A 19183-nucleotide genomic window follows, 5' to 3' on the forward strand; every position below is an offset into this window, starting at 1 on the left:
TGGGGCCTGTGAGTATCAATAGCAAGGCGCATGTTGAGAGATTTGTTGTGGTCTTACAACAAATACAATTATTGTATAACCAATTTTATTGAGTCTTTGAAGAAGAAATTTGCATAAATACACCAGAGGATCCTTCGTACGAGGTGATTCTGCAGTCTTATTCCACATTATAACAGCAAAATCCTCCATTAATATTAGTCAGATCCCCTTGATTTAACTCAAATGGTGTCGGGCATTTGTGTTTGTCCTGAACGAGTATTGTCTTTGTGGTTTCATTCAGCATTTGCCGTGATTGCATTTTGAATAAGGCTTCTTTGTAGAAAAGTAATTTTAGGTCAGCACAGGGACAAAGCAGTGAATCAGTAAGAGTTCATGTCACTTCCAATATTCACTAGAATCACTCCGCCATTATCAATTTAGTTAAATATAATTATGATTCATTGACATCATTGCAGTTTTTCTTTTTTCTCTCGGTAATTTTGTACAATCTTGTTGTTTTTCAAAGCCTTGCTTGTGTATTTTTGGAGCCATTAATATCCTGTATCTGCTGCCTAGTTTTGTGATTTTTGAGTCAGAATGTAATTGTCCCTCTGGAAGAGGTAAAAGTTTACTCAATTGAATTACAAAACCATGTTTTTCTTAATGGCTTCTTTGACTGGGAGAGACCTGAAAGAGTCATTCAGCCGCAGGTTGTGTCATGACCTTAGAGACCATATTTTTGTCTTGAAAAGTGAACACATACATCTAACTGTACTCATTGGGCAAAACATACGAAATATCCATCTGCACTGTGCTGTTGTACTGTTGCTGATTTTGTGCTTCAAAAACTCCCTGTGAATAAAAGCCAGCAAAGACCACCAGAGATCAATAGACTATAAACACAGATCATCTCCCTTTGGTATATTCATGCCTGGAGCATTGACACCGTAAACCATATCCCAGCAATCATACACCAGTTTTCTTTTCTTTTCTTTTCTTATGATTTCAACCACCAATGAAATTTCAAAAGATCTCCTGCCACTCATATCTGTCACTTTGGATCTTTTGTCCGGGGGCATTTCCCAGCTGCTCTCTGTGCTTCTACTGTGTTTAGTATCATTGTTGCCAGACTTCCCGAGAAGGATGCATAACTCAATCCTGCTGAGGTTAATTAGAAGGTGAAATTCATTATCACGAGGCCGTTGTTTTTTTCAACATTATGATTGTTCACTTCTTATATTGTAATTCATTTTGAAATGAGCTCGTCTCTTAGCTTCTAAATACAGAATATGAAAGCCTACCTTCTTGTAGAAAGGTGATTAGGTGTTAATTGTATCCAATTTCCATCAAGTGCAAGTTGTGCCTTAATAAGACGCCGCTGTCCTGTGAAAACCGTGTATCGCCAAACGTCAATTTTGATCAATTTAATTTTTTAATAGATTACAGCCCACAATATACAGCGCAAATGGTGAACCAGAACTGTGTGAACAAATACTTAGAGGTAGGTACTTGGGAACAAGATGTGACATTATGGAATAATAAGGATTTTAAACCATACTGGGTACTTTTTCTATAATTTTTTCTATTATTTTTATTATTACAGGGTATGTATGACTGTGCTATAATCTTGACGTCTAGGGGAGAATTGATACTAATATCATCACTAATAATAACAAAAACATAATTGTATTTTTTTAATTATAAGTATCAGTCTGGTAGAGATTAAAGCGGTGGTTGTACAACTGTCCTCTGTCTCTCTTCTCTCCTACTGTCTCTCCTCCCACCTCTCCTCTCCTCCCCCCAACCGGTGGAGACAGATGACCGCCTGCAACTGAGGCCGGTTCTGTCAGAGATTTCTTCCTGTTAAAAGGGAGTTTTTTCTCTCCACCGTCGCCAAGTGCTTTACACATTGTGGGATTTGTTGGGTTTTCCCTGCAATATTGACCTCACTATGTAAAGTGCCTTGAGACAATGCGTGTTGTGATATGGCGCTATACAAATAAAACTGAATTGAATTGAATTGAAATACTATAGTTGTTATTTAACTACTGGGTACCTATTCTATTATGGTGATGCTTCATATTACAGCCTTATATTTGAATGATTTCCTGTTCCCATATGTGCAGAGAGCTGAAAAAAGTGATCTTGCTCCCTGAGGAGCTGTTATCTGAGTCGATTAAAGGAGCATGTTTGCCTGTTTAAAGGGGGCATTTTGAAGTAAAGTCATCCTGTCCAGATTTTGGTTCAGTTCTATGGTCAAAAGCTGAATAGTAATAAAATTGGTGCACACGAGATATAGAATTCAGACGTTAACTGAAATTGACAAACATCATTTTATGATTAAGATGGCTGACTGTACCTTTAATGCTGCTCTTCTCTCAAGTCTCTAGCTCATTCAATTAATCAGCTTTTATTGTTTAACATTACCTTTGTTCTATTTACTTATTTTGAGTGAAAACATTTTTTTTAATATGATCGCAGGTCGAAGAAAACACACTTCGGTCATTTGAGTCGGTTGTTTAGGTTCGTGTGCATATAACTTCAAACATGCTGTACACAGAGCCGTAGAAGGCAGTGAAGTGGGTCTCCGGCATCCCTTGTGTTAAATTCTTGTCGTCTTATGTCACCAAGAGAGGAAAAATCCACATCGGAGGTTAATTGGAGGGAGAACTGTGTCTCCAACACATGACAGGAGGAAGAACTCTTAAAAAAAACAACTCAATAAGATGCATAGAAAAAAAATAGGAAATTGCAGGAAATGTCAGGGGATCACAAAAGTCATTAGGTATCTGGGAACCATCATTTTCTGTGCCGAATGTCATCCACCCATTCAACAGTCGCTGAGATATTTCAGTCTGAAGCAAAATGGTGGACTGACCAACATTACCATCCCTAGAGCCATTCTCGCGCCAGAGCCTTGAGCACGGCTGCTTACAACCCTGTTTGTTTGTTTATGTAAATTCACATCCATCTGAGAGAATTTCACCCTACAACCATATGCACTCTATAAAACAACAATTATTTTGTCAGTTTGACAAATTGTCACCGAGAAAGCGACACAGGCCAGAGGCGTGAAATCTGCTCTGATGCTCCTGCAAATGCCTTGATTGAATAGTTAGGAGATCAACACAACAGCGGCCGATCCGCCCATGTTCGTCTCCGCGGGTGCTGTTAAGTGACTTTATGTGTATAAGGTTTTATCGCTAATGTTCCCTATGCTCCCTATAGAACATGTCACATCATTACAAATCACATCAGACTGCTGTAACATCTGCCTGGATCGCCTGATGGCCACTAACTACCTGGTCCACTCGCAGTGACTGGAATGGATTTCAGTCGACTGTAGAATTGGGCAATTCAGCCTCTAAGGTCTCCATTTCCGAGACGTTTTACTGGCATACATGCAACTGTTTTATCAGCAAACATGTCTCTGCCAGGGCTTCTTTCCTTTAGGCTTTTCCCATAGGTTTAAAAAAAAAAAAAATTATAAAAAATTGAATTCCTCTTCACTGGCTGTCAGAACCTATTCTCTTTGCATTTGTCTGGGATCATGCAAAGGTTAAATAGAAATAGAGGTTAAATAAAAATAAATATTGGGAAACCTTGCAGGAAATTGAAAACACCAGACCAGCCGTCCATGCCCTCCAGCGGTGAAGCCCTTTCGGGTGAAGGTCATGGGATAATTGTTGTCCCACAGTTTAATTTTACTGACTTATCTTTTTTTCCTTTTCGTCTCACAATTGCATTTTTTTTATGTTTGTGGAGATGATTTGCGGCCACACAGTCACTTAAACGGGATTACATCTCTCTTATGAGCCCCTGGAGTGAATACAAAAGCAACCTCTTGTGTATCGGATTAACAGTTGGTATCTACTATTGTTTCTTCAGTGGCCGGGAAACAGTTGCTGTCTGTCGTGGAAATATTAATATTGTTATGTAACACTTCTGACGTAGAAGACTCATTGATGTATTTTTCTATTTAGTATGTTATTGGCAATGTCTTCCCAGATCAAGTTACACTGACGTAGTTCTGTTTTGTCCACTTCTCAAGGACTCTGTTGCTGTCCGTGTGACGAGTCTTTCTTTTTGGATTTTTTTCTCGATTACCTTCTCTGGGTGGCAGCTTCAATATTTGTCAGGCATGTTGGATACTGCCATTTGGAGTAATACTGTAAATTAAGTTTCATGGCATTTTTGTGCCTCTTAAACCTGTGTTGTTACTGTACGAACGAAAAAAGCCTCAACGGCACTACATTGCAGAGATTTACTGGGTTTCAGTTTAAAAATTTAAACACTGCTTAAGTTGTGACTAATCTTTTGATGTTTAATTTTGCAGTTGTGTCAGTAATTAATGATGAATATGCTTCAAATTTAAGAACTGGGGGAAAAAAATTAAATTGTAGTGTAAAACATGAAATATATTTTTAGGCATTTTGTCTTCTGTGATTTGTTAAAGGTCAGAGGAGCCACTCCGTGGAGAGGAGCAGTGGTCTCTGCTGGATGTCTTTTATGAGGTTCTCTCTCAGCGCATGTCCTTCCAGTACTTGTGTTTGTGTTTCTCACATACTCCCGCAGTGTCATCCTCATCTAGAACATTACTGCAGGGATAAAGAGCAGAGGTGAGACATGCTTTGCCTAGCAATGTGTGGCATAGCATGCCTTCCACAGTCGTCCTTCCAGAGAGTTCATTAGCTTTCCTTTCATCTGCTGATATGCTTTCAACGATCGTATTTGCTTTTCTATCCAGTTGGTTGAGGCTTGTCGAGGGAAGGAGTGATCTCCTGGCTGCTGGGGAAGGATAATGACAAATTAATTTGAAAAAATAATAATAATAATCTCCACAGAGCATTGAAATTTGCCTATTTAAGCAGGACTTCTATAAATGGGAGGCTTGCTGTAGCTCTGTTTTCTGAACAGTCTTACTGAATCACATCTGGGTGTTTTTCCGGACTGCTTACATATTTAACTGAGTTGATTTTATTATTTCCTCATGCACTACTATTTCCACGAATCTCCAATCATCTCCCCCTGAGTGATGTCCGTCAGTGTGTGAAATGGATTGAGAATGAAATGTTTTTTAACAGAGCTAGATCACAGCTCTCGCAGTTGTCAAGGGGATGGTAAATGGCATAATACCATGAGGAGGAAGACGGCTTCAGCTCTGCATTAATACGTACAGAACATTGGGTACGTAATCATTTGAACAGCTTGTAATTTAAATATTTCCGTGGAGACAGCACATTGTTCAAATTTGTTATCTGCAACAGGCTTACTGTCACCGGAGGCCAACTACATACAGTAATCCTGCTGTGACACTGCAGCTGTCCTTGTGTGTGATTGACTGTGCTCTCTATACTATCTACAGCACTTCATCATATTTTAGGAACAAGAAAGACACATTTAAAGGTTATATCAACGAGATTGTAAACATTGATAATGCAGCCAATAACTATTTTCTATGTTAAGATATGGTTGGAGTTATGGCGCCCTGAGCGGAGAATTAATTGTGATCTCATTCCCTCTTCCCAGTATTCCTTATTGTGACATCTTTCAGTAAACACCATTTACCTGCCCAACTCTGTGTTGTTTAAACAGAAACACTGTGGGTGCACCATATTTTTATACAGTGTATGGGCTGCACTCATCCGGCATCCCTGTGCTAACAATGCTAGCCATGCTAACTAGCTGTCAGTAACCATGCATATACCTGTATAGGTAAAAATGGACGTAATCACCAGATCCTGAAAGTGAAGCCAATGCGGAAGTGCCTGAAACCGGTAATCTCTCGAATGACCAGCAGAGGGCGACTCCACTGGCTGCAAAAAGAAGTCAGTTTCTATAGAAGTCTATGAGAAAATGATCCTTCTTCTCACTTGATTCATAACTTCAGTAAACATTTTCCTGAGGAGATTATGGTCTCAATCGCTAGTTTCAAGTCTTTTTCAATACACGATGACGTTCATTTTTGTAAATTGTCGTCACATTCAGAATCAAATAGAGGATAAAGCATGGGGCATGGATACAACGTGTTTGACAGCTAGTACAGTACCATCCAAAAGGTGCATTGTTGCAGGTGTAGGTGGACGTGCGGTGGACGAGCTCTCAGTTAGGCCGACCCCCTGCTCCTTAAAATTAGTTTAAATCTGGTTACAAAAAACTTGAGGTGTGGGCAGCGAAGCATTTGTTTTCTTCCAGGGTGCTGGTGCAACATCTAGTGGCAGTGAATATCGTTTATGTAACCTTTAAAGATGAGAATAAACTCCACTGCCTTTTAATGACAGATGCTTCAGGGTGACATATGTCGTTTCCATCTATAAACTACCACTTATCCCTCCTAGCTACTCCCATAAACTGGCTACAACGTGCGTCAAATAGTGCTGCATGGACATTTATTCTCTTGCACAGGAAAATAAAAGTGTGTGTTTTTCACGTCATTAGTTTCTCTGCTACATAAGCCTCAGTCTGCAGTGCAGACATTATGCATGCTTATGAGCTATAGAATTCACAGTTGCATTACCTTCTGCTGTGGGCATTGAGAATATTGGCAATAGAGAATGTATAACAGCACACCTTTATTTATTGTCTAATTTGGTGTCTCCTAGCCATTAAATAATGTTTTTAATTAGCTTAAGTGACACTGAAGAAGAAAAATTACTTCAATTGTTAGTAAGTTTTTTTTTCAGATTAAAGTTGTCTCAATTTTTTTGGAATTTAGGTTGAACATATGTTATTCATTGTGTTTTAGCAATTGAGGTAATGTTTGTAAGCGAACAAAAGAAAACAATTTTCTTTTTTGTGTTAATGTAATCCGTACAAACTAGGGCCAAAAAGCAGCATTTGAGTAGGTTGGCTTTAACATTTCATGCAGTAGGATTTCTGGATAGAGTAAACCACAAGGGCAATTTGTTCTCTGATTTACTGCTCTGTGATATGCCTCCATCCCCGTCTGTTTCCAGGAGTCGGTGAGTGACTCACTTTAAAAAGACAACAGCCTCCAGGCAAATACCATACAATTGCCATACAATTCAGAAAACACTTCAGCAGCTGAAATAAACTCAAACGTGACTTTTCATAGAGGGAAAGTTGCTTTCTAAATCAGCAAAATCTGGTCGGATCCGCCGAGGAGACAAAATCCTGACTTACTATTTCTGTGTTTATATGAAGCTCTCTGTTTGAGTAAACCTGTGTTTAAGCCTCAGACCTCAGGGCCCATCCTGCCACTCATTCTCCTCTCAGTCATTTTCACCCTTTGACATCAAGACACGTTTAACCATCTCCATCTGCAAGCATCAGGTAACATCAGGTTTTATTCACAGCAGTTACAATTCAATTTATTCATTTGTATGTATTAAAGCCAAAGAACGGAGCATTGAGTCCACAGGAGGTGTTTGACAAATGTTGTGAGTTGTGTTTGGTCAAAGTAATATCTTGGAAAATAAGGTTAGTTTCTGAAAATTGAATAGGTCAGAAATAATTCTCAATTTGCAGGAGGGTGCTCACTCTGGATAGTGTCGTAACCTAATTAGAAACCCACATCACGCGTCTGGAAGTATTTCTATTCCAGAGTGGCAAATCTGAACCAAGTCTGCAAGTCAAATATACACACAACCCAGTTCAGACAGTCAGACATTCGGACTCCACTAAGGGCCTCCATGCCTCACAGACGTTTGGTGCGGAATTCTTCTATATGAGCACCACTGCAGTGTTAGTTGCACTGACTGTGGGGATGCAGGTCTTATTTAGTATTTAGTAATTTTTATGCACCCTGATTATTTTACGTAAAGGAGAAAATGTATTCCTCTCCGCATTCATGTCTGTGGGCGGTGGCACGTATAGCAAAGTTGTTTATGCTGAGGATAGAAGATATAAACCCGCCCTTGCACAATCTCACAGACCCACTACAACTGAGACACAGTAACGGAGTAGCTGTAGCATTGAGACCCCCTCATTGAGACCTCATGACCTGATGAACCTGAATTTGAGCATACATCGCCTTTAAATATACAGATGATTTCCACCTTATCCATCTACTCCAAAACATTTTTGACCCCCTTTGGTTTCTATTGTCTTACAAATGTATGAGTTGTAAAGACATTGTTTTTTCCCCTGTATAAATTTCTCACACGGTGCCACTATGACAAATATTCACCTGATGCTGTGGGAAAACTGAGAAGGTAAAACCTGCCTTTCCTGGTGCTGTTTAAATATTAGTTGAAAGGCAACTAAGTGAAAACAATAGTTTTCATCTTGTTTACTGCCTTTCACTCTAATACTGAACAAAAAAAAGTGTCTTCCTCTGTTTTGCCAGACTAAACATCGCCCTGAGTGTTACTCCTGGGTTCAGTCTCCTTAGCTGCAGGCGTCACTGTCTTCACTAATCTTCACTAATATAGTTAGTCGGAAATACAGAGAAAGTCGGGCGATAGCGGCTGAGATCACACCTCTGCATGAAAACAGCTCCAAGAGGTCCAAAGTTTAAAAAGGAAAACCCGGCAATGATCCAATATTGTCCCACGTTGTACAGTGGGTCACACCATTATGAATATTCTTGATTGTAATCTCTGTCAGGATCATTGTGTTCATTTCCATCTGTGATATCCCTCTTTTAGGTTGTGCTGTAAATTGGATTCATATTATGGCAATGATTTCAATCAGTCAAGTGATGCATGTTCATTGCAGCTTTTGCTGTAGCCAGACCTCTATCATATTTAATGATACTTAGCATGGGTAGGACTGGAAATTATCAAACAAATTGAATCAAATCCAGTTACTGTTCCATGGAGCTGGCAGATGCAAGAGACATCGTTCAGCCAGCATGACGAACCAAAGCAGCGCTGCTCGAGAGCTCGACATTGTTAATCAAACAGAGACCTTGAAGAATACACCACCAGTCAAAATTTCTGAAACGCTGCCATTTTGCTAGTTCTGATTGAAATTTTAAGTAGTTCATGTTCAAGGATAAACCTTCAGTGCAAGTTTGCGATTTGGCATTTCTGCAAATAGTGTTGGGACGAACCTTCTTAACAAAATTTGAAAAAGAATGTCTTGTTTCAAGAGTGTTTGGCCGCTGGATTGGTCAAAAGATTTATATAAGATTTATATGTGGTGTATATATGTACTGTATATGTCACTCAAAACATCACTTATGCTGTAGATTCACTCATACCTGAACACATCTTTAAATAATAGGATTCTTTTGAACTTCTGGTAAGATGCTAACATCCTTTCCATTGGCTTTTTACTTGTACACTGTACAATGACATTAAATGTTAAATCTAATCCAATATTCAAGACACTCACAGGATTATGATTTTTAAAATGACGCTGCTGGAAACATCATTTGTGGCCATTTATCCATCGAGTGCAAAATGGCCACAGATAATTAAAAGAGTGAAGAATGAATAGTCTGCTAATCATCCTCTCTCAAGTAATGATATAAATTGGTAAAGATTTTCTTTTCTGCTGCTGTCAAATATTTTATTATTATTTTATTTTAATCAAATAATTTCATCAAGATCAGGAACACGGCTGTTTAAGTAGGGACTCCCAATTAACCTAAGGAAAAATGTTGTCACTCTCCTGCAATAGAATGTGACTGTGCGTGCACATAGAGTGAGTGCGAAAGCTTCCCATCAGAGCTTTTGGTATGGAGATACTTAACATGAGATGTGGGATAAGATGTTCCCAAAACCTGATTTTTTTCTTAAATTCATCACAGGCACAAAGGACCCTTGGCAATTTGGACTAAATGGAAACCTTAACACTAATGCAGAGTGAACATAATCCTCAGTCTTCCTCTTAATGGGGTGATAGAGGACGGACTAATAAGCTAAGTTTCACCTGCTAAGAGGATTATGTTTTGTTTCAACTAAATGGGATTTGTAAGCAGTGATTCCGCACTCTTTGGTGTTGGTTAGGATCATGAGCAGAAGTTCATTTTCCTGATTGTCACCCACTGTCTAACAATAACTTCATTAAAATCAGATGACCGTTGAAGCGCGGAGTTGCAGAGGTGGATGAATAGTGGAGGTGCAGCAATAAACTCAGTTACATAACCATCAACATTAACCTAACACCTCTTATTTCCCCCTAAATGTGAAGTCAGTGGGACGCTGGGTTTGAGGAGTTTCACAAGATCATTTGAGAATAAACTTAATTTCACTATTACTTTGGTCTGGATTGTGTAATACGATACATGTGCTGTACATGTACATGCATTGGACTATAACCCTTTCAGTCTCTTATCTGGCAAACATAAACAGGCTGGTGATTGTTCCTCCCCGGTACACAAAGACTGGTGTTAGATATCAATGAAAAAGAAAAGATATGTCTGAGAAAGGTACAGTTTGATCGGTCTCACAATGTCTACATATACTTAGTATATGTGCAGAAAATGTATTCTTAAAGCTGCAATAATCAGAAAAATGGTTCAGCAGTTTCCCTCTGCTCTACCACATGATTGTTGATTCAGGGCCCAAACCAACATTTTGGAGCATATTTAATAGTGAGAGAGTTGATATTTTTCATAAGTTGATGATGACCAAACTAGAGCTAAAAAGTCTCAAAAGTATTCAACTAGTGTTCATAGTGTTACTGTGTTGGATGAATGTGTAAATACATTTGCTAACATGGTCTCTATAAATTACTTATGAATACCAATGTTGTGTTTACAGCTAATGCCGCTGCCCACTAGTGGCAAAACAATTCATCCATTGATGCATCTTTAATAGATATTTGCCCGTAAAAATCATTTATCAAATGATTCTACGAGCCAGAGGGCAATAATATATCACTGAAAGATGTGAATTCACTTATTTTCTGTTTTTATTCATTATGTGATCTTATATGGTTACTTTTAAAAGATTCACACACAAGCCAGCAAACATGTCTTACATCAGCAATGGGCAACTAGCCCTTTAACTGTGCTCTCAGAGCAACATTTTGAATATAAGACTGTGATTAATATATATATATATATTTATTTATGTTAGGAATGTAGCATGTGCACAAAATGAAAGAATCATTATTGGTGTACCACTTCATGCTGTACCAATGCATATTATACTGTAGTAATTTATTCAGTAAGATTCTTCTGCTATCACGCAGTGTACAACCCACTGAGAAACAATCTGGCATCTTAAAAAGCGAACTTCAACAGTAAATAATTTACTTGGTACATATTCTAATATTTTTATAACGAAGAATTATACTGTCGGCAGGGAAGAATTATCCTGTACATCGCGGACCATAATCGGAAGCATTTGTGAAATTTATTAGGGAAACTGCATGCATATAAAAATAACCATTAGGAAATTAATTTTTCAATGTGTTCCACATTACCACAGACCTCAGCTCAACTTATAATCAGGCCAAGGTTGCAGATTTCCCTCAAGGTAGTGTGGTTTTATGGCATGGAAACATACTATTTGCATGCCGTAATGCGTTGTTACACATTTGCACTATCACTTTGTATTTTTTGGTTTGTTGTTGGAAAAGGTGGTTGTAAATTGCTACACCACCAAGCCTGAACATTTCAGATTTACTGTTGTAGGAGACAGTAGCGAAAACCCATAATATAAAGCTTTAAAAAGGCACAAGCACAATTCTCCAGACATAAGCATGTTGCGTTTACTAATGGCAGCTTTCTAAGTGGTTTTTGAAATCACTGTGACTTAGTGGCTGCTGGTAGAATTAATCTGACAGGAATTACATTTGAAATAAGAGCCACGGGCAAACTGCTGGACAGATATTGTAACCAGGAATGCAGTTTTTCAGGAGTATGTAATAGTGCCATAAAGTCAGAACACTCGCAGCTCACCTCCCACAGCAACACACACACACACACACACACACAGAAGATAACACACAGTCCAATGGCCAACAGCTAACTGCTGTATTTGTAGGTAATGGTCCGAGAGAGAGGAGCCACCAGCATTTGTAAGAGCTCAGATTATCCTCCCTCACGTACAGCTCTGTGACAAGTCTGCTTGTCTTGATCAAATTTAAAGGTTCAATAACCGAGTCTTTTTTATCTATATATATCATTCTGACATAGTGATAACTTTAAAAGCGACACTTACCTTGACTGATGCTCACACAAGTCATCTTATTCAGTTTCCAGGTGCATCCCAGTGGTCCATTTCAAATGCCTTTTAATGGAGCAAACTGTTTTTTTTCACAAAAGTTTTTTTCACATCCTGAAAAAATCAGGTAGTTAGTGTCTCAATATCACTTTGAGGTTATTTGAGGGCATTTTCAATATACAACAGGTAAGTTCCTTGTTGAGTCAAATTCACAAATACATCACAAAAGCCTGGTTTTTAAAGGATTCATTATAAATTAGTGTATATTGTAAACAAGCAAAAAAACAACTCCTTCTTTGTGAATTCATATGTTTCATACAAAACCCTCTATTCAAGATTTAGCATTACCCATTCCCATGCGTCCAGTCAAAAAATAAGTCTGTTTCTCCTCTTCCTATAGCTTTTTCCTGCCATAGATCAATTCATAAACTGTATTGACACTGTGATGCAAAAAAATAAGGAGATGTTTGTGTTTTACAATGCGTTAAATGGAAAGATCATACCATTTGTTCCTTACAATCAAACCATGTGAGGTTGAATCTGTTTCTACTCCATGTTGTCCTGCAAAACTCATTAGAAGCAGATTCACATCTGTGTCCAGTAGTTACTTTGTTTACTTAGTGCATGCTAACTGCTTCACCGCACTGTTTACAGTACGTCCACAACAAGCTGGTTTTTTGTTTTTTTAATCTCCAGAGTCCCACAGTGCACTGCAGTGTGACCAAGGAATCCACGCGTGAGGCTGTTCACTGGTGCAGATGCATGTGCACGTGTGACGTCAGAGTGTGTGAGTCTCATTCTGCTCTTTGACCCATACACATATAAGATATATATATATATATATATATATATGTCACGATTGAGGCACTGATGTATTGTCAATGTGTCCGCCTCTTTAACTCTGCTGTCCTTGGCTCTGGAAATGTCTCCCCCGTTTTGATTATTCAAATGAATAGCCGCTATTATCAAATATCACCCAGCCATTACTTTCTCTGTTAATCCCGTTATGCCCTCGTATTCCCACTGGTTTGGAGGACTCAGTGTAAAAACAGAAGTGATTGTTTGCACGTTAATTGCGGCGTCTTATCATGGCCCTCATTTGCTGTATTCACCAAACACTGGGGAGAAGTACAACATGCATTATCAACGACTGCTGTTAAGTGTGAGGTTTGATTATCACATTATTTCACTTTCCAAAACATCTAATGCTCAATGTAAGATTAGTGGCTGCAAAATAAAAACAGAAAAAGACATTCTGGATAAGTCTGTGAGCGTATTTAGCCTTTTTGTCCAGAATTGCTGTTACATTGATAGTGTTGATTTGAAAGGGGAATTTAAATAGATGAAGTAGTATTCGGAGTGATTACAGCTCAAATTTATCACACCAATAAAAGCAACAGGAATATGAATATAGTCTACTGCTCAAAAAGCATGACTGCCCAATGTCCCTGCTTTTATAAACTCTGGCATTGTGTATGTGGAAAACCCAATTACCGTGGCAGGTAATGAGAAGTGATTCACAATAACACATCTGTAATTGCTATATGTTCTATCGAGTTTCCAATCGTCTCCTCTTTGTAGCATGAGTCATCTGGAGCCATCCATCTTTTATCAGTTTTCCATCTTTTTCTACTGGCCAAATATGATCTATTTGTTGATAGACTGTCTCAAACAATGTGCGCTCTGTCCCACATACATGAAACGGGCATTCGTTATTTGGGTATTGTTCAGTTGTTTGCTTTATTTTCATTCAAGATCCACTGCCACTTCCTGCAAATGTCGTTCAGCGTGGGCAAACCCACAGTCAAGCAGCTTTTCCAGATGCACGACAGGAGGCCTTATCCTGTTATTGTTTTGGAGGCAAAAGTCTTAGATCCCGACTTTGAAGGGAACAAAAAAAAAGCCAAAGCAAAAACTCAGGAAGCTCCTGTAATGAAGCAGGGCATTTCCTCAGAAATGAGGCCCACATGAAGAGCTCTCAATACCACTTTCGCAAGTTACAGCTCTTGCAACTCTATGCTTGAGTGAGATATGTCTCAGGCTGGTGTGATGCATGACTTGACTTCACTTGTTTACTCACTTAAATCTTTAAAGCAAGTCCACCTAACGTTCGCTGAACTGCCGCCACTTTGGCCACGAATCACAATAACACGATACCACAATAATCAGGTCATTTTCCACAGGCACATGGAAACTGACTCAGAACACAAAGAACTGTGTCTGTTGTAATGAGCAAGGATGGATTTTACTTCTTATGATTTCTACGTAACACTTAAGACAAGAATGACTTCTTTCTGCTGTCAAAGGTTACATACGTGTTGCAAAACGTGTGAAAAGTGTGGCTGGCAATCATCTCAATTAACACCAACACCACCAGTGACATTAGCATACAGAACGGATCATGTGCCCACTGAGGCAGGAGTGACAGCATCCCTCTGCATCCCACAGTATCGGTCGACTTTTTACATGCACCTCATGACACAAAATCACTCACAGGAAAATGGTAAGCCGAGAACTTCATGTACTGAGTGATTACATAAGCAGCAGGGGCCAAAAGTATTAGCGTGCAGATCCTTTGTATCTAACTTCATCTGGGGCTTGGGCCTGAACCCTGTCTCTAATTAGATCTGTCAACTCAAAGCCCAATATCTGTGGGAACGGTGCAGAGAAGTGCTGAGCCCCTGGAATCAGTTGGGGGATGGGTCACATGTGCGGCAAGTGAAGACCAAGTTGATTCGTTCTAATAACAGTGGATGTGATCACGAGCACAGCAAATGTGTTGTTTTCTTAAGACGAGTGCTTTGCCAGTACTTACTGCGTGTCCAGTGTCCACAACCATCATTTAATTTAACGAATGTGCTTTTTTTCACGGCATGACTGGAAAAATACCAAACATCTGTCGGCTCACTGACACTTTCCCCAAAAGACACTTGCTAACAGTGGGCCATACTTCATCTTGTGGTCAGGCCTGTATGTTGTTGGCAAAATCTTGATTTTCCATCATGCATTTTATATTTTAACATATAAAGTAAAGCATTATTGATCCCTGAGGAAATATGTAGGTGTTGCAGCAGCACAGAGGCACGTTACTTATTTAAAGAACTATTTAAATAAGGTACATTATGAAAAATGAAGAATACATTTAAATCAATGGATTAAATACATTGGGGAAAAACAACAATGAGAACTTGGCAATACCTGAGAGTGAATTATGCAGTTTTGTTAAGTTAAAACTATATTTATACTTTAAGGTATGAATTTGAAGTTGTATATAATAGCATAACTATGTATATTATATCACATACAGTAGATATGTGCATTATTTGTAATACAACCGTAAAAGTACACACATGTACAATAGACATAGAGGCAAACACAATCGTTTAACCAAGCGTACAATATAAAGATATAAAACTAAAAGGATTGGACAAGGTAAAATTCAATACAGTTAGATTAGTCAGTCAGTAGTTGGCAGATTGCTGTTTGTTTGTTTTTTCAACATTTCTGTCAACAACACTGACAAGACAGACTGAGCAACAGTAATCACACCAGGGAAGCTGCGATGAGACACCTGATTGCAGACATCAAACATATGTCTGCAGACGTACCACTTAAGCAGTAAAAATAAAAAATTGTTCTCAGTTTGATATTCACTAGAGCCATTTTAAATTACAAGTCTGCAAGTTGAACTTACCATCTTCTCCTTCACTGCTCCGAACTGGGCTTTATATGAAACAAAGCCCTTTCAATACTTTTTGAAGATTTTCTCCAGCAACATCATTAATATCAGGAAATCAAAGAGGATCCTTTTTTCTCCATCTGTGATCTATTTTACTTTCACTCTATTTCCGTGATAGTTTATGCTCCTGGGCTTCTCTCAGCCTCGTCAGGTGCTCCTCAGCAACTCCAACAAGGGGCAATTTAAAGTTGGCAACCACCTGATAGTTGCCCTTAAACTACAGACATAATAGATAGAACCAGTGGTAAACATGGGACACTGTAATGATACTATGATGAGGATTAAGTATGAGGTTTGGCATTTAATTTCAACACGTTGGACAAGTAGCACAGAAAATATATCAGACAACGTTCATGCCCCTAGTGGTTGCATGTGGTATTATTGTTTGGTCACTGTCATAAAGATGCTGCAGCAGCAAGACGGCAGCAAAGACGTAGGTACTTTTTCTCAGAGCTCCTGAGGAAGTTATAAACACCATTTATGGGATAAAATACGTAGAAAGAAGAAGTATGTACACTGTAGCTCCTATACTTCCTTTTCTGGCTCCTATCATTAACCAGTGGCAGCGTTAACATCATGGCTAACTCAATGCCAGCCGCCTGGCAACTGTCCAAAGCACAAAAAAAAACTAAAAATCACAATATGATCAAATAACCCGGAGTTCCATGTCCTGTACTACCAGTTAGTAAGTCAGTTCGAGTTGCTATGTCAATTCAGTTGTGTCGCCGTCTGCAAATTTCCATCACTGAGGATAGATACCGGGAGAACCCTATTCATTTCCTTGCTTCAGTCACACAATTACACAAGTTCCTTTGTGCCGTAGATCGAGTTGTCATTTTTCTGTGAAAACCGCGTCACCAGAATAACATGGTGAAAGCAAAGCTTACAGGGGACTAATATAAGAGCGGATGGTATCTTTTTTCTATCGCCATCACGCGGTGCAATCAGTTTTAACATCATAGTGACGAGTTTAAGGCAACAAAAAAAAAAGTCTGTTCCTACTTTTACATAATAAACAAACACATCGTGAGTGCATGCCTGGATTCCCTTGTTTACACATTGCTGTGGCTTTTTCCCTGATCATCACAGTTGTTACCATGTGTGTTTACCAGTGACTGACGGCAACCTGAACTTGAATACCTGGCAAACATGATATTGCTGCAGGACTTTATAAGGAATCTCCTAATGCTCCATGTGAATGCTTTAGCAGCACTCCGTGGATTTGAAAAGGGACAGACCATGCCGCCTTGTTATGAAATATTTATTCTAGAAATGCAGCCTGCAGAGGATCCAGCTGCTGAAGATGGATACAGTTTATTTCTAGCAATAACTCCAACTGTAACCCTAATTCTACTTTTACTGTAATAGCTGCAGGCTATTTCATGCAATTCTAGTATCAACCAAACTTCAGAGGAGGTTTTACCGTCACAATTGAGTAACTTGAGTGGCGATCAGCAGACTATGACTGACTGTAACCCCGAACATATTCTATCGCATATTCACGACACGCTTGCCATGACTTCAGTCTTCCTCTGCACTCAAACCGTTTCCCCCCTCACCTTGATCGTAAAAACCATTCAAAAAAACACACCACTTTATTGCACACCTACGACTCCAATGAATTTGTGTGCACTCATCAATCAATCAGGTAATTTCTGCTGAAGTTCTGCAACGTCCGAATTGTACCAAATCTCGCAATTTTCAGTGGTGACAATTGCACTTGTTGTTGTTGTTGTTGTTGTTGTTGTTTTCAGACTATATCCACTTTCTTCACCTGCATGCTGGCTCATTTCATGAGGCTCACCTTAAATCTACTGAGTCACATCACTGGATGTAATGTTCCATTATTCTCCTTTCCCCCCCTTGTCTTCTTAATTTCCAGTCAGTGCTAAATCATCGGCAGTCTTCATGTCGCTGCTTTGAATTTCCAGTGGATCTTCAGTTTTCCAAATCCAAAACCACAGTGGGGGAGAAGAATCTCTGGCGCAGATAAGACCAGAGGCCTTTTCTCAAAGGGTTTGCAACTGTGTGCTGCTGGAAATTTAAAGAGCTTCTCAGTAGCAGACAAATTCCACCTTTCAGTTCTCCTAACTTCTCTAGCATTTGCATGAATTTCCAAACATGTGTCAGTGTCTTTAGTCACAGGACTTTTTAATGATCATCATTCAACCAAGTGTTTGGTTTCACTTATTTTTTATGGTGTATATTATATCTGTGCTACATGGTGTAGTAACAGAGTTAAAGCAGCAGACCTGACAAGCGTTTGTTTTTCATGGAGGTTTATAATGCTCTTTCTACAGTTTCTGTTTTCCCCCAGATACTCCCCTGTTTTGAGCTATTTCATATGTCCACTTTCATCCAGAAATTTTTGCCCTATCCTTTCTGCATTCATGTATCGCAGTTTTCACATTTGTATAATGTGTTGGAACAACACCCTCATCAATTAAGAAATAATACACACCATTGCCACTTTAGTCCCTGAATTCCAGAGTGGCATTGCACCAGGCAACACAAATGGGAAGAAGGAAGAAATGTGTTTTCACAGGAATCACTGGAATGTAACAGAGGGACATCAACATGGTCATCACACACCATTGGTAATAAAATGTCAGCTTTGTATGGTTGTTGTTTTTTTCACCCACGTGGGAGGGTAACTGATAATCCTTATTACCTGTTGTGTATTAGAATAATCTGATGATCAGAACAATATAATATAGATCCATGATAATAACAAGAAGCTCTGTCTCGTGTGGCATTAAAGCAAAGTTGTTATTCTTGTCATCTTGGACAGTTTGCTTGAATCCTCGGTGCATCAATATGAAGTTTTCCGAGTCATGAATTCAGTCATTTGGCAAGGACATTTAAAAAAACAATGCTGCACCCAGGGAGATTTTCTAGGAACATGCGTGCACTGCTTTCTCTGGTCTCATAGTGTCCCTCCTGAAAAAGGCTTACGGCTCGAATGCTTTCTGTGCCAATAAACACATCCTCCATTTCATAATCGCTAGATCAGCATCAGTGGGCGTTGCCTTGATAACATCACACAACCAAGTCCATCTACTTATAAATCCTGGTTTATAAACGATCTGTTTCCCTTTTCTATCTTTCCTTTTTTACACTATAAACGGACTGGGTGTTTCTGTTCCTCTGGAGTTGTAGAAGAGACCGTCCAATTTAGTGGAAACTATGTTTTTTCAAGCACTTTTATTATTTAAACTCTTATATTGTCTCCTGGGAGGTTGTGAATGAGCATCTGTTTGCTAAACAGCTGTTTCCTGGTCAAACTCTGGTTTGCTGAGGTTAGAGTTCCTGCAGAACTTCTCCAAGTCTCCAGGAAAAAAACAAACTAATCTGATCCCCAGACTTTAATACCATATGAAAT

Source organism: Scophthalmus maximus, chromosome 6, assembly GCF_022379125.1.
Source record: "Scophthalmus maximus strain ysfricsl-2021 chromosome 6, ASM2237912v1, whole genome shotgun sequence".
In the NCBI taxonomy this organism is placed as follows: Eukaryota; Metazoa; Chordata; class Actinopteri; order Pleuronectiformes; family Scophthalmidae; genus Scophthalmus; species Scophthalmus maximus.